Source organism: Elaeis guineensis, chromosome 16 (assembly GCF_000442705.2).
Source record: "Elaeis guineensis isolate ETL-2024a chromosome 16, EG11, whole genome shotgun sequence".
Lineage (NCBI taxonomy): Eukaryota > Viridiplantae > Streptophyta > Magnoliopsida > Arecales > Arecaceae > Elaeis > Elaeis guineensis.
The window spans coordinates 36,667,984-36,693,383 of NC_026008.2; positions in this window are offsets into that span (position 1 = coordinate 36,667,984).

Genomic DNA, 25,400 nt, shown 5'->3' on the forward strand with positions numbered 1-25,400 from the left:
AAACATAAAATTATCATATCGAATCTCTTAATTTGACCATTCAAACTAATTTAAGAGTCATACACGCATGCAGACAGCCTGTTTAAGAATAGCATGAGCTACATCTTACCTTCGATTGATCGGTATGGTCATCATATTCATCCATACATATATTTTTAATATTTTTAAAATTATTTATATTATTTATATAATTTATTAATAATCTTAGAAATAAAAAGGAAAATGTTTCCCATCACGCACTCATGATCCCTGGCTTCTGAGCATCTTTTATTACTTTTTATCTCAAATTCTTACATTTTTAGGTTAATCACCATCATTAGAACTCCAACCCTTTACCTTCTCGTGAATGGATACATCCTTCCATTTCGTGTGGCTGACATAAGTATTACGTCCCCTCTCTTGTCTCACCTCAGCTCTTAAAATTGTCCTGAAAAAATAACCATATATAACAACAAGGAAAGCTGTGATTGGTGGAGATGTAATGATTTCTTGACAATGTGTTAATAGAGGTCATGTCTTTTAGTGTGCGTTAGCTCATGGTTGAGGACATTTTGGTGTGTGCTGCACTCACGCATGCTGCGTACAACCCACGTTTCTTTTCCTCGCATGGCTGACCCACAGATATTTCCCAGCCTCAAAGTTCAGTAATAATTGGGAAGCCATGAATGTGTGTGTGTGTGAACCACGTTACAAACTACATTAAAATAAGCATGCAGTCTGGCCCATCATGTATTACATGATGTACATGCAGTCCGATGCTCAGGATATTCAATCATGTGCATGCGCTTCACATAGTGTCATGCACACAAGCATCCAAGTGAGGAACAATTTCTAAATTAATTCGAGTATGTGATCAGCCATCAAACCATTCATGGCCTAATTAACGGAAAATTATATCCTATGCTGCATGCACCGATATGATCGTGCATCATGCTAATCACTGAGGAAAGATATGTGTGATTGGTGTGGTACACAACAGCCATATAGTGTAGATGGTGTAGGGTAGTAATGTATGTCAGCCTATTTTGCCTATTATGACTTGTTTATTTGCTTTTCTAGACTGAGGAATTTGGTTCATATGACAATGATTCCTCAATACCTGATGCTTGTAAATAAAGTGCCCACCTAATGAAAGTAAGAGAAGGGAAAAAAGGAGGGAAGAATATTCTCATTTTTATGAAACCAATTTGGTACCACCATTGTTAGGCTCCATAATGCATGCTTGACAAATTTCATCAATGATTCCAACATTATATTATGTGTACATGAATATATTAATATTTTCCTATGATTCACTTCACATAATCCCTACATTTCCAAAGATTATTGCTGCTTAATCACAAAATTGATATTTCTAGTTTTGTTTAATTTCATAAGTTTTTATCTCTTAAAAAATATGCAATCACCAAGAAAAAAGTCTCTAATTTTTTTAAAGCTTGAATCAGTTAATCATAAGGAACACTATCACTTGTTGAACTGATGATTATGTGATTAAGAATTTGGAAAAGTAAATATCTTGGGAATTGACAATGAGACAACGACATTGGAATGTATTCCATCGTGAAAGAAAGTCTAATAATCACATCACACAAGCACATTTGATAAATGTGAGTCAAGCCATAATAGTTGGGTGTTACACCTATAAAGACAAGCTCAGGATGGCGCTTTAGATTAGGTCGTAGCCTTCTATATACTTTTTCTACCTATCTGTTCACCACTTTCTAAATGAAAAGGATACGGGGACTAGAAACTAGATATTGAGTTTTAGATGCTCTTCTATTTCATTATTAGAAGCTATACAAGTAATAATGACTGAACACCCTGACAGTAGAATTAATCTCAAGTAATTACATGTATCTCACGTATGGTTGAACCGATTCCTTTCATGTTGAGTTGTTTTCTTCCTGCCGCTATACGCTGTTAATTTTGAGATCTATGATTACTATTATTGATTAAATGATGTGCTCTGAAATTCATATCGGAGCTATATATATAATTATTGTAGTGTAGAGTGGGGAGCTTCATTAGTTCCACATTGATTGTGAGTCAAAAAGGACTCTGCTTTATACAAGAGAAGACCATTCTTTCTATATGAGATGCTTTTTAAAGAACAAAATCGTGAGACTCATAGATCAGAGTGAACAATACCTCATGTGTCAAGCCATGAGTTTTTGACCATAATAATATTGTTAAATCTCCAAATTCATCATATATAGCAAGCTGGTAAAAAACAAAAAGGTAACAAAATTTTCACTGTATAAGAAGGGGAACATTATTTGTTACAAGGGAGGACAACAACAGAGCATGAGGTATTAAGTAAGATTGGTTCTTCTTCTTCTCGTGTGTAAGTGGAATAGCATGTCCAAGCTACACACAAAAAAAAACTCTAGTTTTGAAGTAGCAAATATATTTTACTCTAGTTTTGAGTTAGTGACAATGATGCACCATATTTCCTTCAAGACTCCTTTAAGATGAGATACAACCAAAGGAGGAACTTATCTAGAATTGAATTCAGGGCTCTGCCCAACTTAGGCATTATCTATAATAAAAAGAGAGTTGTTATTTGCTACACACAATACAAAAATTTATGTTTATAGATAACGAACGTTTTAGTGTTGCACTGGCGATTGTAACACTTTCAATGCATCTCCACGAGCTGTAAACACATATAATTAATGAGATACAATGAAAGATATATTGTAAAAGTACTACGGCCATTATAACATGGTATTTTCAACAACAACTCATCAATATTTTATATAACAACAAGAGCAACAACTAATAAACACAATCCATGCTTATAATTAAATATCATCTTTTAACCTATATATAAAAGTTTACTTAATCTTACATATATTAAAATAAAAAATATATATATTTTAATTTTCATATCAAAATAGATGATGTCGCTTATTTTATATCTATTATAGTGAATCAACGAAGCAATTAATATTACCAAATCTTCTAGCCTAATGATAGTTAGTTACAAAAATTTAGTAGTCCATAAAATTTTGGGTCACAAAAGGAAGAGTTTTACAAATGTTTTGTAATCACATGTTCTTTTCTAATCAAAAACAATTTTGGGCTACACATGATATATGATCTTAAGGGTGTCATTAGAATCATGCTAGAGTTTTGCAATAGAATAATGCTAGCTTCTAACTTTAGCAACCGCATTTGATCTTGCATGTAATGCACGGGTGACCATAAATATTGCGACTCATAGGGCCATAAGGTGCACAGTATTTTCATGAGGATATCCTTCTTCTTGTTGTAGTCCAAGGAATAGAGAGGATGAGAAGAACAATAGTGGTAGGTGGCATTTCTCCTTCATAGTTTATGCGTTGATTGGTGAGTTGTGAGGCTTCCTCTCTTGCCAACTTGAATCACTTGTAATAGTAATTTTGTATACATGACCGTTGGGACGGTTTTATCAGCTCGATGCGGTGTTACTGTTGGACCCCACTTTGTTAAAAGATTCCACAATGCCCGAAGCTAGAATGGAATGGCAAGGCTGCCCTAAGATGAATGAAAACCATAGCAAATAAACGGTACAAATCAAGATTTAATTAGTCACGCCTTTATCCCCTGATACTAAATTTTTCTTGTTCTTATTTAATTATTAGAACAAAGCACACATGCATGCATGTGATAAAAAAAAAAAAAGAAGAAATAACCATTACCCTTTTGTGTGAGTAGCAATTAAAATATTGAATTTAATAAATTTTATGAAGGTTATATATTGTTGAGATTTATTGTCAAGTTCTAATTTAATTAGGATTCCATTTTTAGTTGATCATTAATTTTAATAAATATTCTATTTCTTGTGTTGTTTTATTTAATTATTTTTTTTTAAAGATTGTTAGAATTTATGTCCTAATAGGTTTTTGGTTTGTGAGTCAAAATATGAGTCAGATCTTTTGTGTCTCCTCAATATATGGAATCATATAGGGAATAATATGGAAGATTGTTGAAAAAAATGTGTGAAAAAAGAGAGAGGAAAGATCATTGTGCGTGTGAAGACTCCTTCGTAAGGCATCTTTGTGAGGTTGTGGTCCTTATTCTTCTTTGAATAAATTATTTTTTTCTCTTAATTTTTTATTATTTCATAATTTTTTTCACAATTCTCTCTAAATATTTTTTGTTTGGTATTTGTTTTAGATTTTGAATCGGCACAATCGACCTACTATGTGTAGTGTGCCGTTCTATATATACATATTTATTAATTTTCTTTGTTCCATCTGGTTTGATTGGTTTCTCAAGAGTTTATAATTTTTCTTTCCAACCTAAGATAGAATCAAATGTTTATAATCAATGCTCTTTCCCCACACAGTGTGCATTATAGCCTAAGAATTAAATGATTTTGCTTATAACTTAGCAGCATGCAAGATGAACATCATCTAGCATATTAAAAAAATTTTCTTTATGTATAACTAGTCTTTGATACATATCATACATGTGAAAACATATATATATATATATATATATATATATATATATATATATATATATATATATATATATATATATATATATATATATATATAATTTTGAAAATATAGGTGGTTAAGACTTTATTTATTATTTATATTAGCAAATATTTTAGTTTTTTTATTTTAAGAATGTGATTTTTATTGAAAGATAAATCTTGGATTAATTAACATATGCATATAAATATGAAGATTTCTGAGATGGAAAAAAAATTAAGATTTCTTCTTCTTCTTTTTCCGGCATATTTTGAGTGTGGGCCCTGTAGACTCGATGTGCGCTTCATTTTATAGACAATATAGACAAAGGATTGTATTTGCATTAAAACTTAAAAATATGATAAAAATAAAATTTATGATGGCTATTGCTTGCTCCATAATAAAAAGTAATAGAAATCATGTATTATTGTTTGAATTATTGTTTGTCAGATTATATATATATAAGCAGAAAAAGATATTATTTTTGATATGTGATAATTAAGATAACGAAATAGACTGCCATCTAATTCCTTATGCCGTTATTTTGAGCCTCGCAAACCAACATCGGAGTGGGACCACCTATTGTGGAGCCCACTTTCCACCATAATGGCGTCATAACGGCTTGTGGGGAACAGGGGAAATGTTGGGGGAGAATTATTTGGTTGGTCGGTCCCACAATAGCCTACATTACCGTTCTCTCCCACAACCTGCCCCCCGTGGGATCGAGGTTGTGTCTTTGGCTCGAAGCAATGATTCGCCTTCCTTTTCCCAAATCCACCGTTGGATCATCCAACGTCCACCCCAAGATATATGCAGGAGAATTCGCGTAGCTTTGAGAGTTGTGCGATATGTAATTCAACGGTGGATTCACGAGAAGGAAGGTCGATCCTTCTTTGGGGCAAAAAAATACAACCCCATGGTCCCCACCACCGCAATGGCAGCTGGACAGCGAGCACTGGAGTGGAGGGGGTGGGGCCCTCGAAATTCTATGATTGGTGGGGAGGGTGACGCTATTATTCTCAGGCCGCTTTCCCTTGTCGCCCTCCACATTGAATCCAACCTCTTTTTTTTTTTTTTTTCTTTTTTTTTTTGGGTGTGCATCATGTGGTCATACATGGTGCATGTCATTTGAGATATGGAGGAGAATCCATAGATCCATGAGACGAGCGGAAGAGTGAATTTATTTGTACATGTAATCACAAAGATATATAGGCTTGCATTGCACACACCACAAAAATAATTTATTTTCTAATTTACCAAAAAAGGTGAACAAGTTTATCTATAAAATTATCATTTTCACTTGGATGTGTATTAAATCTAACAAGAGAGGGAAAATAGTAGAAGGTTATAATCTTGATAGCAATATCAGGATGGCAAACAACCTAGGAGCAGCCGATAATCTAATAGAAGTTGTTGGAAATTTCTCTAGGGTACATGAGTTATTTTAGTAGACGCATGTGTAATTATTTATTTATTTTTGTCTCAAAATCAAGAGATGTTGTGATAATTCCAATAAGAATTTCTTATAATTACACTTATCAAGATTCAGACTTGAATGGCTTTTGAGATATTAGTAGGGTTCATCTAGCTTATGGATCATGACATCTTATCTTTTATGTAATAAGCAATGCATCATGATTTACAAGGATTTTTGGATTCTACTTCATGATTCATGTGGTATGCATTGGACATATATGCATTAATTGCTTCTTCACTGCCAATTTTATGTATGAAATTACATGGCAATGCATAAATTTTTTTTTCATCATTCTTCATGCGACCCTATAGTGTTTGATACCATGTTAGACATTGGTTTGACATTAGAAAGTGGATTTTTAACCTTTTGCACTGGTCATGGCTTTATGTCAATGAACAAATATATTGAAGTAGAGTCAATTTATTTGCAGGTACGTTACGTTTACAATAGTTTTCTAGCTTGCATTGTAAGTATCGTTAAAATAATTTGTTAGATGAGTACAAATGCATATATCACCGTAACTAAGTTCACCTTCATAATCATCACTTCAATGGAAAAGTGTATTAAGTTAACAAGACAACAAGAGTTGAAGTGCATAATCTAGTTCTATGGTGTTTGATCTAGTTGGACACGAGAAGTATTGATTGGAACCTTTTACACTATCCAAAAATGTACTTCAATTTTAGATTATAAATTATGGACAAATGTGTTGCAAAAGAGTCATGATGCTTTGGTAGCTTGTGATTCATGTGCCACAAAAATTATTTATCAAATTAAATATAAATGCACACACACACACACACACACACACACACACATATATATATATATATGTATATATATATATATATGTATATATATATATATGTATATATATATATATATATGTATATATATATATATATATATATATATATATATATATATATGTATATATATATATATATGTATATATATATATATATATGAATATATATATATATATATATATATATATGTATATATATGTATATACATATATATATATATATATGTATATACATATATATATATATATGTATATACATATATATATATATATATATATATATATATATATATAAAAGAGTAAACAAGCTTAGTTGCAAAATCAACATTTTTATAAAAATAATGCATTTAGTTTAGTGCGAGAGGGAGAGTTGAAGAACATGGCCAATAGCAATGCCATGACAACATATTTTACTAGAGCTTGAGCTTCTAAAGATTTGTTTGTCCTTGTTGTTAGATTTTAGGTATTTTGCATGTAGATTTCAAAATAATTTTGAATATAAGTAGTGGAAGACAAGATTAAATCAGATTTAACCCTACACATGCATTGTTTTAAATCAAATACCTATAGATTTAGTTCATATGAGATGAATAAGACATAAAGCATCTGATTTCAGAAAATAAAAATAATTTTATGATCAAATCACATATCTGAATTACCGAACTCCTTCAGATTTGGATCTAAGAATGTCTTCAGATTTCGATGTAGCCATACACATATCCGGTCTTTATAGGTATCCACACAAGGCCTAATATGATAGGAGGCCCTTTGATCTCTTCGGGATGCTAGCTCCCTTGCAGAGATCGTTTCCTTGATGGTTGAAAAAAACTTTCTTTAATCTCTAAGACTATCTCAAAGAAGAAGAAGACTAGGAGGAAGAAGAAGCTATGAGAATGCTTTCTCTTTTTCCTTCTCTCTTCTCTCTAAAATCCAATGTCCAAAAGGAATCCACGCCCAAGCTCATGCCCCAAGGAAGATTTTTTGATCTTATTTCCACATCCCAAAGCCCCTTAATTTACAGATGGAGTCCATGAGTTGTATAGGGTTTAAGTCTTGATAAGGTCAAATACCTTATCAAACTAGGACTCCTATTTTTGTTCATAACCAAATTAATTTTATTCCAAATCAAATCAGATCTGAAAGGAGAGCAAGAGAGGATGTGTGAAAAGCTTGGTGTGATATTTTGGATGTGCAAAAATCATGAGGATGTGGTATTCCTATCAGCGTGGATATGTGGGGTGCATAGAGTTAGAATTCTAATCTAACTAGAATTCCTTAAGATACAGATTTAAATCTAATTTAAATATATTTTAATCCTAGCCAACTTAGGATTAGGTAGCACCCAAATCAAGCTAATTTCTAGTCTAATTAGGAATTCAATTAAATTTGAATTGAATCCTAATCTAATTAAGAAATTGGTTGAATCAAATTTTAGTCAAATTAGAAATTGATCTCCTTATATAATTGGATTATCTCATAATACAATTAGGCTTGATCTCATCAAATCTAAATCAAACCAAATTGAATGTAATTCAATTAGAGCTGATCTGAACTCTATAGCTCAATCAGATTAAGCTAGACAGCAATTCAATTGCTAATTAATCCTCTTACAATTCACTAACACTTAGCGAATTAGTTAATTATAATTTTTACATTATCAATCATATTGATGATTAAATCTTATTAAGATTCAAAATTGTAACTCAACCATTTGATCAATCAAGAATCTTTTTTATACATAACTCTATAGATTCTATTCTATCTGGTAGTGAGACATACCATGATCTCTGTCATAGTATCATCAAAATACCTTTCGATGGATTAAAATAATTTCAACACGCATCCAACAAGGATCATCGATCCAGAATGATCTTAATGAGTTTTTATAATCCATTAATAACGCCTAACAATATGTAGTGGCAATCCAACAGAATAGAATAAAAATTTCTAGGTGTAATTATCATATGATTCAGTTTCTCTATCGTGAGTCCCAACAAGATGGAGGTTATGAAAACTCATCAAACTCCTTCATCTGTCATATGAAAGATTTGATTAGCTCAAGTCCAAAAGTGAAACTCATGAAAATTTTTTTTCATCAATCACCTTACTGTGGCCACAGACTTATGGATTTAGCTTTTCAAATCTTATAGGACTACTCCATATCTACTAAGATCGATAGATCCCTTATAAGTGTGCATTCTACTCCTACAGTAAATCTATTACAGCGAACGCCCACTAAAAAGATTCATAAGATTAGGAACCATGTTTATGCGTAGTCAAACTACAGCAACTCCACTGTGAGCAGCTAAGGCACCGCAGGTCAAGGAACCACTCACACTACTACAGTATCGAGAAGATCACTGATAAGTGAGCAGACATCTATGTGATCTCTTGTTCGATCATGCTCAGTATGTTCTCTAACAACTATCCACACTCTTGTTTAATATCTCTACATCATAGACTCGAAACTCATCTATCTCGAAGGAAGCGATCTGTACGTCGATCTAATCAGATCAATCATTATCCCTATGATAATCCATCAATTAGAAGTAATTTAAGAATTAATTATATATGTCTCAAATTCTAAATTCTTTAGAATATGTATCTTTAAATTATTAATTTCTTGAATGATTCTTGGACACATAACATAAGAATAGATAAAAATTATCCATTTTAATAGTTTAAGTACAAATATATTTTTTAAAATTATTACAATATGTTTGCCATATTGACTTCTAGGATATATATCGAACAATCTCCTACTTGATCTAAAGCTAATTGGCCACTAACCTAAGTTCCATTTTCTCAAGATGGACTTTAGTCTTCTACTGGCTCAACTACTTCATCAGTGGGTCTGTCACGTTGTCCGTGCAGTCTACTCTTCACACCTTGTTGTATTTCTTCTCGAGATAGTCACGTATTATATGAAACATATGGTTCTTATGTGCTAGAAATTTTGATGAGACTTAGGCTCCTTAGCTAGAGCTAAAACATCAATGTTATCGCAGTACAGTGTTGTGCCATCTCATGACATTACACTTGATTTTGAAACAAATCTTTTTAAAACTAAAAAGCTTCTCTAGCTACCTCATAAGCAATGACATGCTCAACTTTTTTAGTTCTGTAATGATCTATTGTTTGAAACTCTTCCAGCTAATAACACCATCATTGCATATGATCACACTCCCTGATATAGACTTTTTATCATCAGGATTAGACATAAAGTCTGAATCAGTATATCCTTCAATCCATAACTCCGATCCTCTTCTAAAGATCAAGAACAAATCTTTAGTTCTTCTCAAGTACTTAAGGATGTTCTTCATAGATATTCAGTATTCTTCTTCTGAATTTGACTGATATCTGCTCATAACACTTACAGCAAGGGCAATATTAGATTGAGTACATAACATGGCATACATGAAGCTCCCTATAGTCGAAGCATAAGGAATCCTACTCATGCGCTCAATCTCCTCAGATATGCTTGGACACATCTTCTTAGAGAGAGTTATGCCATACCTTAGAGGTAGAAATCTCCTTTTAGAGTTCTCCATACTGAACCTCTTCAGTACTTTCTCTATGTACATTTTTTATGATAGGACAAGTATCTTTTTAGATCTATCTCTATAGATCTTTATTTCCAGAATATAAGATACTTATCATAGATCTTTTATGAAGAATTTCTTAGACAATTATTTTTTGATCGAGATCAGCATAGGAATGTCATTTTCAATAAGGAGGATGTCATACATGTATGGTACGATGAATTTGACAGCACTCCTACTGACCTTCTTATATACACAAGATTTCTCCTCGTTCTTAATGAAATTAAATGACTTGATCGCATCATTAAAATGAGTATACCAGCTTTGAGAAGCCTGCTCTAATCTATAAATGGATCTTTGCAGTATGCAAACTTTATGATCTCCATCACTGAAAGTAAAATCCAAAGACTGCTCCATATAAATATCTTTCTCAAGATATCCATTCAGAAACATAGTTTTCACGTCCATCTGCTATATCTCATAATCATAAAAAGTTGCAATAGCAAGCAGTGTGTGATGAATTTAAGTATGACCATAGGCAAAAAGGTATCCTGATTGTCAACACTTTTGTGCTGGCTATAATATTTCACCACGAGCCTAACTTTATAGGTCCCTACCTAACCATCTACACTTATTTTTCTTTTATAGATCCATTTACAAACCCTGAGTACTATACCCACTAGTGGATCTACTAAGATCCATATTTAGTTTGAATGCATTGATTCAACTATTTCTCAGAGTCGATGTCCGACATTATCTCATTATAAGTTTTGAGATCATCTCCATGACCCTTATCTCCAACAAAAAATATTTTCTCTATATTCTCTGTAAACATACCCAAATATTTTTTAAAAGAATGGGAGACCTTAATCTACAAGGTGGAGGAGGAACTACTGGCTCAGTATTAGTGGGTTTGATGGATCCTACAGCTCATCGCTCTTTAGAGACTTTCTTTTCGAGCTCGATCAATCTCCTATGGTGTGTCGACTCATAATCATGTTGTGATTGTCTGAAGAGTAGTAATATCTTATTAACTCCTTAGGATACCTTATAAAGTGAGCTTTCATGAACCTAACCTCTAACTTGTCTACTATTTATTTTTTGACATAGACTGACATCCCCAAATCTTGAGATGATCAAGACTCAATATTTTACCATACCATATTTCATACGGTGTGATAAGAACGGATTTAGAGAGAACCCTATTTAGATTGTAGTTAATAAGGCATGTCTCCAAAGATTTAACGATAAGTGAGTGAAGCTCATCATAGATCAGACTATATCTAATAGGATCCTATTCCTTCTCTCTGACACCCCTTGAGGTATACTAGGAAGAGTCCATTATGAATCTGTGCCATTTTTTTTGAGATAGATTAAAAACTTTCACTAAGGTATATACCTCTTCGATCTCATCGAATAATCTTGAGGATTTTCTAATTTTTTTTTTTACCTCGTATCTGAATTCTTTGAACCTTTTAAGACTTTAGATTTGTGTCTCACACTTATTTCCATACTATGAGAGGTCATCGGTAAAGACGATGGAGTAAAGAGAATCACCCCTAGCCAGCTTATCAAACGGGCTACTTACGTCAAAATGTTTAGGATAAGTATTTTAGTGGTCCTCACTCTATGTCCCATAAAGGGTTGGTTTGACCATCTTTCCTTGAAGATAGAATTCACAAATCAAAAATGACTCGATAGTCGATGAGCCTAGGAGCTCATATTTTTTTAATTTATATATTCTGTCTTCTCCTAAATGATCAAACTTGAGGTGCCACACATACTTCGGATTTGTCTTATCTTTGGATCTCTTAGATCCTACGGTACTCACTATCTGTTCAGATACTAATATTGAGTAGATCTAACATACCTTCTAAAGGCATGTCCCCTATTGCTTTTCTTTAGGTTCTCCAGGTACACAGGACAATTTCTATTCCAATGGCCATCAGCTATGTGGCCGTCAGCTATGAAAATACTTTCTTTTGTCTGTAGCCTTTATCGGAGTGTCCTTCTTCAGCCTCTTCTCCTTCTTCTATTTCTTCGCAGGCTTATTCTTCTTCTTCCAAAAAGATTTTCTTTTGAAAGAAGATGCCTACTCCATACTAAGAACAGAGCCCCTTAAACTTTTCAAGATCTCCTCTGTGGTCACCAATATATTGACCAGTTCAGATAGGATGTAGTCCAACTTGATCATATGATAATTTACAATAAACTGACTATATGAACTAGTCAAGGATTGTAGGATCAGATCTATTTGCAATTCCTTCTACATGATTAAATCGAGCTTCTCAAGCTCTTCTAGGTCTTTGATCATTATCAAATAGTGATCGTGGATCGACTGTCCTTCACGTACTTTGGAGTTGAAGAGTTTCTTTGAAACTTCAAAATATATCATTCGACTTTGCTCATCATACAACTCTTACAGATGAGTGATTATAGTCTTGACAGTTGGCATGTGCTCATGCTGGCTTTGCAACTTATTTGATATAGAGTCAATATATAGTACTTGATCCGATTATCATCATCCATCTATTTATCTAGTATAGCTCTCTATCCTGCACCAGGATGGTTTGACAAAGGAAGGGGGTCCTGGTCGAGAATATGTCCTAACTTTTCTGATATCAAGACTAACTTGAGATATCTGAGCCAGTCTTTGAAATTGGTTTCGATCAAACGGTTGAACTCTAAGATAGAGACTAAAGGATTTGAAGCTAACATGGCTAAACTGTGAAGAATAAAGATTCTAGTTAGACATTTATATTTTAATTCAAATTTATTCTAAAAACTTTAAGAAATAAATTAGACTCCCACTATTCTTACGGATCTCTCACACTCTCCAATAGAGATGCGAAAACCTCTACGTGACTAAAATTCTTAGTGGGTACTGTGATTCCATCGATATGTGTGCATCTCATTTGACAGATATTGATGACATGCTTATACCGATGAGTGGACAATTATTGTCCAATATTTCTCAAGCATGTTGCAGCGATTGATCTCTAAATCATGAAGCCCCACCATACCTGATTATTAGTCCAATCTTTAGTTAAGTCAGACCCACCATTCAATATATAGGTAAAGCCATTATTAGGTTCCTCACCATGCCTGATTATAGATCCACCATAATAGGATGGTTGCGTCTTTCCGATACAACTGAATCACTGTAATCAGCTGAAAATAATCAACACCGGTAGGACACCAATACTCTTACAACGATGGAAGATCTAGGACTTGATATTTATGAAAATATTTTTGATTTAGGTCTCATCTAATTAGTCATTACCATGATTAGCCCTATTGGCATGGGATAAATTGATCCACCAAGCAATCTGATTCAAGACACAATCTACCAAATTGGTCAGATGAGTAGGAGGCTCTCCCTTGGACATTCAAGGGTCCTAATTAAGTAACCACCATCCAACACTTGCCTTAGGCACCAATTAGTAAATTTGTTTCAAATATGTCAGCTTCAATGATTGAGGCTCGAGCCATTGAGCCGAATTAAGTCCTTGGATCAATCGATTGAACGTATGAATTTCAATCGATCCGACTAACTACAACTATTAGTTTGATCATGAGTACTCTTGACCTAATCTTAATCAACTCTTGAATGGATTTAATCAATCACTCAAATCGATTGGGTTCTATTAAGTTCAAATCAATTACCCTAGGTGTAATCAAATTACTGGACCTAATTTTATTCAGCCATAACCTATTGTTAATCTTATTAACATTAAATTCAGATCTAAAATCTAAATTTCAGATTTGAATTATATGAATGATTTAACATGTTATGATCTTGAAATAACTTTCAGATTTTAGATCTAAATTCTAAATTTAAGATCTAAATATGTTATAATCTTGAAACTAGTTTTCAAATTTCAGCAATCATTCATATATGATATAATCAGACCTAAAACCACTTTTTAGATCTATACAATGATTCATATATCTCATACATGACAAATAATCAGATCTAAAAACTAATTTTTCAGATCTAAATGAACAATCACATATCTCATATATGATTTAAAATTAGATCTAAAATCGTTTTACATTGATATAGAACAATCTTTACAATATAAAGGGTAAACCTTATGTCAGGACAACCTTGTTTCATATCAATGTCGAAGAAATCATGATATATCAGATCTAAAAATATTCATACATCTCATATATGAATAAAAATTAGATCTAAATTTTTAAAAATATTTTTTAAAATATTCAACATCGATATAGGATAACCTTTACAATATAAGAGGTAAATCATATACCAGGACAATTTTATATCATCTTGATGTCGGATCTATATCAGATTAATTTTAGATCTGATTTAGAAATCAGATCTCATCTTATTCTCATACATATGAACCTGTGGTTCTGATATCACTATTAAATTTTAAATATTTTACATACAAATTTTAAAATAATTTTGAATATAAACAACAGAAGAAAAGATTAAATCTGATTTAATCCTATGCATGTATTGATCTAAATCAAATACATATAGATCTTGTTTATATGATAATAAATAAGATATAAAGCATATAATTTTAAAAAACTAAAAATAATTTTGTGATTGAATCACATATCTGATTGCTGAACTCCTTCATATTCGGATTTAAGGCTGTCTTCAGGTTCCGATGTAGCCGTGCATGTATCCGACTTCTACAGATTTCCACATAAAATTTGATTTGATCAGAGACTCTTTAATCTTCTCGGAGTGCTAGCTTTCTTATGGAGATTGCTTGTTTGATTGTTGAAAGGATATTTTTCAATCTCTAAGACTATGTCAAAGAAGAAGAGACTAGGAGGAAAAAGATGAGGAAGAAGAAGCTATGAAAATGCTTTCTCTTTTCCCCTCTCTCTTCTCTCTAAAACCCAATGCCCAAAAGAAATCCACACCCAAGCTCATACCCCAAGGAAGGTTTTCTGATCTTATTTCACGTCCCAAAGCCCCTTAATTTATAAATGGAGTCCATGAGTTGTATGGGATTTAAGTTTTGACAAGGTCAAACACCTAATCAAACTATGGCTCTTATTTTGGTTCATAATCAAACTGATTTTATTCTAAATCAAATCAGATATGAAAGAGGAGCAAGGGAAGATGTGTGGAAGGCTTGGCGTGATGTTTTGAATGCATAAAAACTATAGGGACATGGTATTTCTATCAACATGGATATGTGGGACGCATGGAGATAGAATCCTAGTCTAACTAGGATCCCTTTAGGTATGATTTAAATCTAATTTAAATGTATTTTAATCATAACCAACTTAGGATTAGGTAGCACCCAAATCAAGCTAATTCCTAGTCCAATTAGGAACTCAATTAAATCTGAATTGAATCTTAATCTAATTATAAAATTGATTGAATCAAGTTCTAGTCAAACTAGGAATTGATCTCCTTATATAATTGGGTTATCTCATAATCCAATTAGGCTTGATCTCATCAAATCCAAACCAAACTAAATTGAATGTAATTCAGTTAGATCTGATTTGAATCCTATAGCTCAATCAGATTGAGTTAGATAGCAATCTAATTGCTAATTAATCCTTCTACAATTCACTAATACTTAGCGAATTAGTTAGTTACAACTTTTGTGTTATCAATCATATTAATAATTAAATTCTATTACGATTCATAATTGTAATTCAACCATCTGATTAGTCAAAAATCTTTTTTGTATGTCACCCCATAGGTTCTGTTCTGCATGTTGGTGAGACATATCATGATCTCCATCATAGTATCATTGAAACACCTTTCGATGGGCTAGAACAATTTCAACTCACACTCAACAAGGATCATCAATTCAAAATAATCCCAGTGAGTTCTCACAACCCACTACTGACGTCTAGCAACATATGATGGTAATCCAGCAGAATAGAATAAGAAACTCTAGGTGTAATTATCATATGATTCAGTTCTTCTATTGTGTCCCGATAAGATGGAGGTTATGAAAATTCGTCAAACCCCTTCATCTGTCATATGAAAGATTCGATTAGCTCAAGTCTAAATGTGAAACTCATGAAAACTCTTTTTCATCAATCATCTTGCTGTAGCCACAAACTTATAGACTTATCTTCTCAAATCTCATAGGACTATTTCTTATCTATTAAGGTAGATAGATCCCTTATAAGTACGCATCCTACTCCTACATTGAATCTACTGCAACCAATATCCACTATGAGGATCCATATGGTTAGGAACTATGTTTATGTGTAGTCAAACTACAGCAATCATATTGTGAGCAGTCGAGGCATCCCACATCAAGGAACTACTCACACCACTACAGCATTGAGAAGATCTGTGATAAGTGAGGAGACATCCACGTGATCTCTCGTTCGGTCATGCTTAGTACTGACGTTCTCTAACAACCATCCACACTCTCGCTCGTGTCTCTACATCATAAACTTAAAACTCATCTATTCCAAAGGAAGCGATTCGTACGCCGATCTAACTGGATTAATCACCATCTCCATGATGATCCATCGATCGGAAGCAATTTAAAAATTAATTATACATATCTCAAATTCTAAATTTTTTAGAATATGTATCTTTAAATTATTAATTTTTTGGATGATTCTCGGATACATAACATAAGAATGGATAGAAATTGCCCACTTTAATAGTTTAAGTACAAATATATATCTTAAAATTATTATAATATGTCTGTTATATAGATTTTTAGGATATACATCTAATACTTATCTCATAATTAAATAACTCAAGAGCCTAATATATGCATCATGGATTTTCAGTTATATCAACCCACTAGGTACCAGGGAGAAGTCATTTCCACGAACCAATCACTGCTGAATGCCAATCCGCCATTTACCAACATTCCATGAAGACTCTTAACAGATAAAGGTTCCTCCAGCAGATCTATATATCTAAGTATTAATATATTAATATATTCTAATATCAACGAAGACAGACTAAAGATTCTTTCTACTGACATAGAAAAGTCCTTCACAGGTGACAAGAGACCCACTTTGAGGTTCTTTTTCTCCACGTAAAATTCCCAAAGACATCTTTAAGTCACTAGATACGTGTTAGGAGCCAGTGAATTGGAAATGTGGGTCCAAGGATCAGAGGAATATTGGAACGAAGCTTTCGCGTCGTCTATCTCTTTCTTCTTAATGTGGGACACATCCTATTTGTGATTTGAAAGCGTTGAGGAATACGGCCGTTTAAGGCTCTTGACAAATTGCAAAGGCCAAGAAACCCCACATTGGAATTCTCTCTATTTCTCTTTCCCCACTCGTACAGCGTTTTACAGTGCCTTCCATTCATCCATTTTATATTGTCATCACCTTGTGTGTACTTTTGATATCTATAGTTTTTTATATACTATTGTATTAATGTTAGACTGAGCTAGTCTTCTCAAAACATAGAATATTTTTTTTTATAGAAATTTTATCTTCTATGAATTTAAAATTTTACAAATTTTTCAGTAAGGGAGAAAATAATCTCTCTAATTGGCAAAAGCCATCAACGTAATATCTCTATGTGATGGATATGACTTGGCATTTTGTGCAAAAGATCTTCATAATGTTAGATTTTACATTCTCCATGAACTTCCAGGTGATTTTGAAATGAATAACTTTTTATATATTTTATTTATCATGTTACACCTAGCTAGTCTCCCCAAAGCATGAAAAAACTTGTATAGAAATAATAACTTTTATGGATTTAAATTTTTGAAAAATTTCTTGAAAAAAGGGATTAAAATCTGACTAGATGGTCATGACCTTAGTTACTTTTGAAAATGGATAGCCTTTTATATATTTTAATTCATGATGTTAGACCAAACTAGACACCTTAGGAAAAAAAGATGTTAGACCAAACTAGTCTCCACAAAACGTGGAAGATTTTGTACAGAAAACTTAACTTATATGACTTAGATAGGGAGAAAAATGTGATAATTAGTAGATGAAAAGCATCAACATAATAGCTTTCTTAGTTGGGTACTTGTGTGACGTGTCTCTAAGTTGTTGCAAGAGTTTGAGGTATTAATTTAATTTGATTATAATTTAGATCTTATTTATTTTATATTTAAATTTAAGAGATTTAATACCAATTAATTACTATATACTCATAAAATGCAAAATAACTAATAATTGGATAGGATGCATGCCACCTTCATTAATTCACTCACTATTCCATTTTGTAGGAACAATTTATAATTGCCAAATTATATGTCTCCAATGATCAGAGGACATTCATATCTCATTGTCCTTTTTCAGTAGTAATATTTGTATTGTTATATGCATGATTAAAAGCTTGCAACACTATTAAGTGTTTTATAAAGTCCTCCCATGGCTACAGTAGAGTAGTACTATTTAGAGTAAAAGTTATTATTTGGTAATATGTCTTGAGTTGGAGTCTTCAGGGGAGTAGTCTTTTTTTTTTTTTTCTTTTTGGTACAAGGAGTAGTCTTTTCATTGGAGGGAAAGTCAATATTAGGTAATAGATCTTGACCATACAAAGTATGGGCAAGTAGCAAAGTTTGTTGTCCACATAATTGCTTTTATACTATCTCGGTTGGAATTGACACATTTTAGCCACATTTATCACACTTGAGATCATGAGCAAATCGAGCACATGATCAATTGGAATTTGGTAAAATACTAGCATGGATTAGTAGTTAAAATCAGGAAAAAAAAATTATTTGATTTATTAAATTGTTCTCAAGATAATAATCATACCTAAAGACATACTTACACAGTTTTCCATTTAATTATTATTTGGTAATATGGACTCAATCCACACTTCAAGGATTATACTAAGTGCATCACTCAAAATAAATGTTTTTACAATTCATGAAATCACTATAATAATGTTTCCTTAAGTTATATAACCTCTCTCTTCCAAAACTTTTTGATGAAAGAGCAAATTTGTTGTGGATTTTCTTTTCCCTTTTTTTTAAAAAATAAACTGAGTTATAGAATTTTTGACTTCCTATAGGCATTGTGATATTGTCTAAGTGGTCATTTACCTAAATTCATTAATAACCCAAGTTATCATGAAACCTTGTGCCTAGGAGATATATATATATATATATATATATATATATATATATATATATATATATATATATATATATATATATATATATATATATATATATATATATATCTCATAAATATAGATTCCATTATTGCCTCTCCTTTCTTGGTAGCATGGATGGGAGTGAACGGTTGACTTGTAACTGTGGAATTATGCATTCTTCTTGCGTTCGCATTAGAGGTTGATCTCTGTTGATTCCTTTAGCTGATCCCAATGGCTTGATATCTTTATCAGTGGTTAAAGAATTGCAGGGCCTTAGAAACGCCACGTCTTGTAGCTAAACTAAGTTTTTAATCACAAGATTTTTTTTTTTGCTTTGATGTAACATTTTTTTTTGATAATTATCGTAAGCTATTTTTCACTTTCATACAAGCACCCTGGTTTAAGGGCAAAGGACCTATGAAGAAATTAAAGCATAAAAACCATCCGTCATGGGGTCCCCAAGCTTGGAGGTTGATGTGAAGGGCCACCTACATAATTGTCCGGCTTGTTGTGCAAGTGGCATGGGTGGGGTTAGGATGATTGTCCTTGCATTAATGCTCAGCTAACTCCAAATATGACCAAATTTATCTGCAATTAAATATAGATAGAAGGTTATTTAGCTTCAAAATACAATGACAACTTTTGACAGGTGTTTGGTTTACAATCAAATTAAATTTGAAATAGGTTAGAATTAAAATCAGAATGATTAAATTTTTTTAAAATTTTATTTCGTGATAGAAATTAAAATTAAAATAAAAATTTAAATTTTTTTAAAAAATGAAAATTAAATTTTAGATAGATTAGATTTTTTTCATTTTACTTTAGAATCGGAATCAGACACATACATCTAGCTTCACTTAATTTATTTATTAATTCTGTATAAGATTTAAAAAAAATATGAAAGCCTATGACGCATGTAGGAGAAGTCAGCCACCATACAATGCGAGCACACCAGCTCATTGCATCCCAGGCCTACATTAATTGGCTGCTAGCTAGATGGATGACTTTTGAGCTATATAGATGATTTTTGCCTACATAATTATGTACATTTAACAATGCTATAGTAGTAAATGGGGTGACTAATTTATATTTTTGAACATTAATACAATATAATAATGGCCAATTGTTATCTTTGTTTGTCCTCACTAGATGATTTGCAACTTGCAAACAGTGTGAATTATTTTTCCATTTGCCAGAATTGATTGCATGAATAGTTTCCCTGACTACCAACATGAATTTGGATGAGAAAGTCTTGGCAACCAATTTTGCTTGTAGGATCAGTAGAATTCAAATCATTTGCTTAGATGATTCACCATTTATATCATGCATCTATACTTCTGTTTTCCTTTTGGATCTCATAATCTTGTGGCTATTACAATTATCATGACAGGTTACACATTGTACGAGTTAAAAAACTTGGCAACATCCTTATAATAAATTTGGGTGGGTTTTTTCCCTCCCTTTATATCAAAAAAAAAAAAAAACTTGGCAACAGTAGAGGTCAATGCATGGGCTCATTTAGTGGTTCAAGTATTGGGTCTATTGTGTCATCCAAGTCCATCTGATTTTTGTGCGGCAAAATTTGAGGTTAGGATCAGTAGGTTGAATCTAAATATTACAGCCTTTGCCAGTCTTTTGTACATTTCCAGTCACTACAGTCCAGTTTTGCCAAACTTGCATATAATTCATTCGATAAATTGGGTTTAGATCAAAACCAATGCTTTTCCATATTTTGGATATGATAAGACTCATGTCAACTCTGATTAGCATCTACTTTACCTGCTTGCACCTTTATTCTGAGGTTTGGGTTGTATCTTTCTTCAAAGAATGATTTATCTCAAAGCACTTTGAAATCTTTCATCCATCTATTTGCGTAAATCTAGAACCGGCTGTTGCATAATCCAATGACCGGTTCTTGCGGAGGAAAAAAAATTCTTCTCTTGCACAAAAGATACAAGCCCCATCCTCTCTCTCTATCTATCTCTCCAATGATATAGATATGCTCTCATTTGCCAAAACAATTTTAATTTCAATTAAATTTGGAAGCACCCTAAAGAATTTTTTTCCCTTTCGATTTCCCAGAGTTCTTCTTTGAGAAATAAAGTCCCACAAAACACCACCCATAGATTTATAATTTTGGAATGCCAATCTAACGGCTACTTTACCAATGGTCAACCCATAGTGACAAATGGACGTTGCTTTGCGGTATAGAATTGTTAACAAAAAATTTCGCCTTGCCTCAGCAAGTTTTTATATCTAGAACGCCAACATTTCCATGCCTTGACGTAGAGGTCTCTCTCTTTCCCCTCCCTAAAAGTCTTCCTTGGAAACAAGCACAAGTCTCCTTGGAGAAGAGAAAAAAACACACGGTGCCTTGTTAATTGGGTTGTTTTTCAGTAAGTTCTTTTTAATTATGGATAGATGCAATTGACTGTACATCTGAATCTATACCATCTTGCTAAAACTAATTCAAGTGCACTGAACCTTGTTCAATTCCTTAATCATTGAACTGGCATATTCGAATGAGTTAGATTACAATTCCATAGATGACAAGATTCGATCATGATAAGGGACCGATATACCTCCAAATCATGAAAGTTACGTGCATTAATGTTTTCATGATTGATTGAGATGTTTTTGTTGCGATGCTCAAGTAGACGGTACCGTCCCATTTGAGACTTGTTTCAATACTTAAGAGTTGTCCAAATTTAATTTGAAACACCTCATATCCTTAATTAGGTAAATCAAGCTGCTGATTATCTTGCGAGTTTTGAAAGAAAAGCTAGGCCTTGCTTGATTTCTTTCTTACATGCATCTAATAACCCTAATGACTCACCCACCCAAAGGAACATTATATTTGGCGTGATCAATAGCAAAATATTTTTTAAAGTTTTTTTATTTTAATAAAAGCTTTTGAAATCAATACAAACGATCATCATATCAATATCAATCAAAGGTTTTAAAAATTGTGGTTTATCTCAACAATGAGGAGTGGCTGAAATGGTTGAGCGGTGATCAACTTGAGTAATATGAGAATTGTGTTGATGTTTTTATGAATATTTACATGCACCTAATTACATATATTGCATAATTTTTGATATTGAAAAAATGGGTGACTATATTCCTCTTGAGAGTAGAAGTTATCTACTCTTCTTAATTTCAACATCAATAATAAAATATTAAGCTTGAAGATAGTCACTATTGATAATGATCTATGCTACTAAAAATACCTAAAAAATCATGTACTTCGATGATCCATAACCTATACATCAAATGAATATAAAATTATATGAACATAATTTACTATGATTTAGACGATATTAAAAATATTGATTTTCTATCTCTACATGTTTTATTATATATAGATCACAACCTTTAAGGTTAATGTTTAATTGAAATATTTCATCATATATTTTAGCATATTAGTATATAACAGAAATCATCCATTTTTGTGTCCACATGACGAGTAAATTAGAGACTACTAAAATATATGATTTTGATTTCTATTATTTTAGCGGCATAGATTGATATAAATCTTTGATTTGGATGCTCTATTATTAATTTTGAGTTTGAGAAATATAGATATCTTCTACTCTCTAGAGGAGACGGTCCATCTCTAAAAAAAAGTATATGACATTCATGTCCTTTTTCACTCATCAGTGGAAGTGGATTTATCCCCTGTGTTTCCCTATTTTTTTTTCATTAATTGTGCTTGCTCAATTTAAGATGCTTTTGTCTCACTGTAATGGTTTTAAATAGGACTAAACATATATAGTGTAGATCATTCTTGGATTGAGCACATCATCTCAACTCATGCTTTTCACATCCATATATAGTCATGCCACTCAAGCCTCTAAATCAACATTGCAGGAAGCTGAATCTAAGGTAGTCTCTAGGTATGAAGCTTTCAGATTTCTTAACAATGGTGGTTTGATCTGTTTCTTGGCTTCTCATTTGTGGAGAAAGGGTGATACCACTCAAGATATCAGTCTTCCTCTGGCTTTTGATCCATGACAGGCTTCTTATGATGGAGAATCTTCATAAAAGTTGGCAGGGAATTTTATTGGCCAAGGTGTGCTCTTTGTGAGGTATGGCAAATGAGACATTAACCGATCACCTGCTGTAACATAAATTTGCAATGCATGGTGTGCCGAGTTCAGTATGGAACCCTTGCATTCTTCTTGGCCAAAAGGTTATGCAAGACTTAGACACCTACTTCTCTGTAACCTCTTGGGCAAGTGTTGGCTTTGCTGCATAAAAGGACAAGGTAAAACGTCCACAACTCTCTTCCAATGATCAAGTTCCCATAATTCTGAATGGAGCCTCTGGTTGCACCTGAGAAGCTTTGCAAGGATGGTTGAAACCCAAACCTTCATAGTTGAAGCCCAAACTTTTATATACACCAGGCTCCATCATGGGCTTCCAAAACAGCACACTTTTTGGTGAACAATTGTTGCCAAACACCAAGTATCCTCTTGTTTAAGCCTCACCATATAATCTTGTTCTATAATTTTTGGTGAACAATTTTTGCCTTTTTGTACTTCATATGATAATGCTGGTAGTTTGAAAAAAAAAGACTATACCGCATTTTGAGAAGAAGAAACACAAATTATATGCGCTAAATGTACTCATCGCTTATATAGTTATATTTGCACAGATTAAGATACATTATTTTTTTTTTCATGTCAAAATTTGAATTTCTAAATCACAAATCCATTGATGAGAAGCAAAGCAATCTTTTTTTTGAATATCTTCCTTCCCAAATTATTCACACACTTAAATATGCCTATAAAATTATTTCAAATGCCTTCCATGTTAAATTATTTGTATACTTCTACATATGTGTAAGAGAATATTTTTTTATATCATAATACAGTTTTTTTAAGCTTTCAAAAGCTCATTCGGTTTTTTATTGAAGTAGATATACCCTCTTTAATAAAGTGCTTTTCCGAGTGAAAAATGATAAAAAGTTGAGGCATGAGCACCAGTTTACGACCACCCAATTTGATGCATGTCTAATTTGTCTGTTTATCCCTCGATGAACATTTTTCTTTGAAACTTTTTGTTGAGATTCTATCTCAAATAATAACAAAAGAATGCACCACGCCAAGAAAACACAAAACCATTGCCAGTCCCCTTAATTAATAATAAATAAGGAAAAAAAATCATAATCTATTCATTTTCCTCTCACTTGCAAGATGTGTATCAATACAATGGTACGAATATTTAGCTATTTTTTCAAAGCTTAAATAAGGATGCTATTAGGCATATTTTTATTTTCATTATTTTTCAGAAAACATAATTTTATCATTATATATAATTTTATTTTTTTAATAATATGAATATATTTTGTATAGTTAATTATTTTTAAAAAATATAATGGTGAGCCAGTGGTAATAATGAAGACATCGAAGATGACAGAATCGGTAGTGGGGAAAGATGATGGTAACAGTATGATGGAGGTGGCAAACATAAAATATTGATGGCTACGGTGATGATAAAAAGTGCCAGCAATGTGATAGCAACAGCTATGGCTATAGATATATGGTGAGGACAAGATGATAATGATGGTATAACAAAGATGATAAAGGTAAGAGTGCAACAGCGATGCGATGGAATGGTAGTGGCAGAGTTAATGTCGGTGGCGAATGGTGATGATAAAGATAAATTTTTTATTTTAAAAATATTGAAAATCAAAATTTTTTATTTTATTTTTAGAAATAATAAAAGTAATAAAAAATAATAGAAAATTATACTCATTTTCGTAGGACTGAGCATGGGTCAGATTCGGTCAGGTTAAGAGAAAAATTTCATCCAATCGAATCCAATCAGATTGAAGAAAATTCAATTCGCTGCCGATCGTTTATCATGTATAAACCGTTTTAAATCGAAGTAAATGATTTGTAGCAAGTGTATCGATTTGGACTTTAATATTAATTTAATATTGATTTTAAATCTAATATTGATCCACTTAAGTTTATTTATTTTTTTTAAATTAATTTAATACAAAAAAATTTAAATTTTTAGAATGAAGTCTAAACAAAGTATTGAAGTC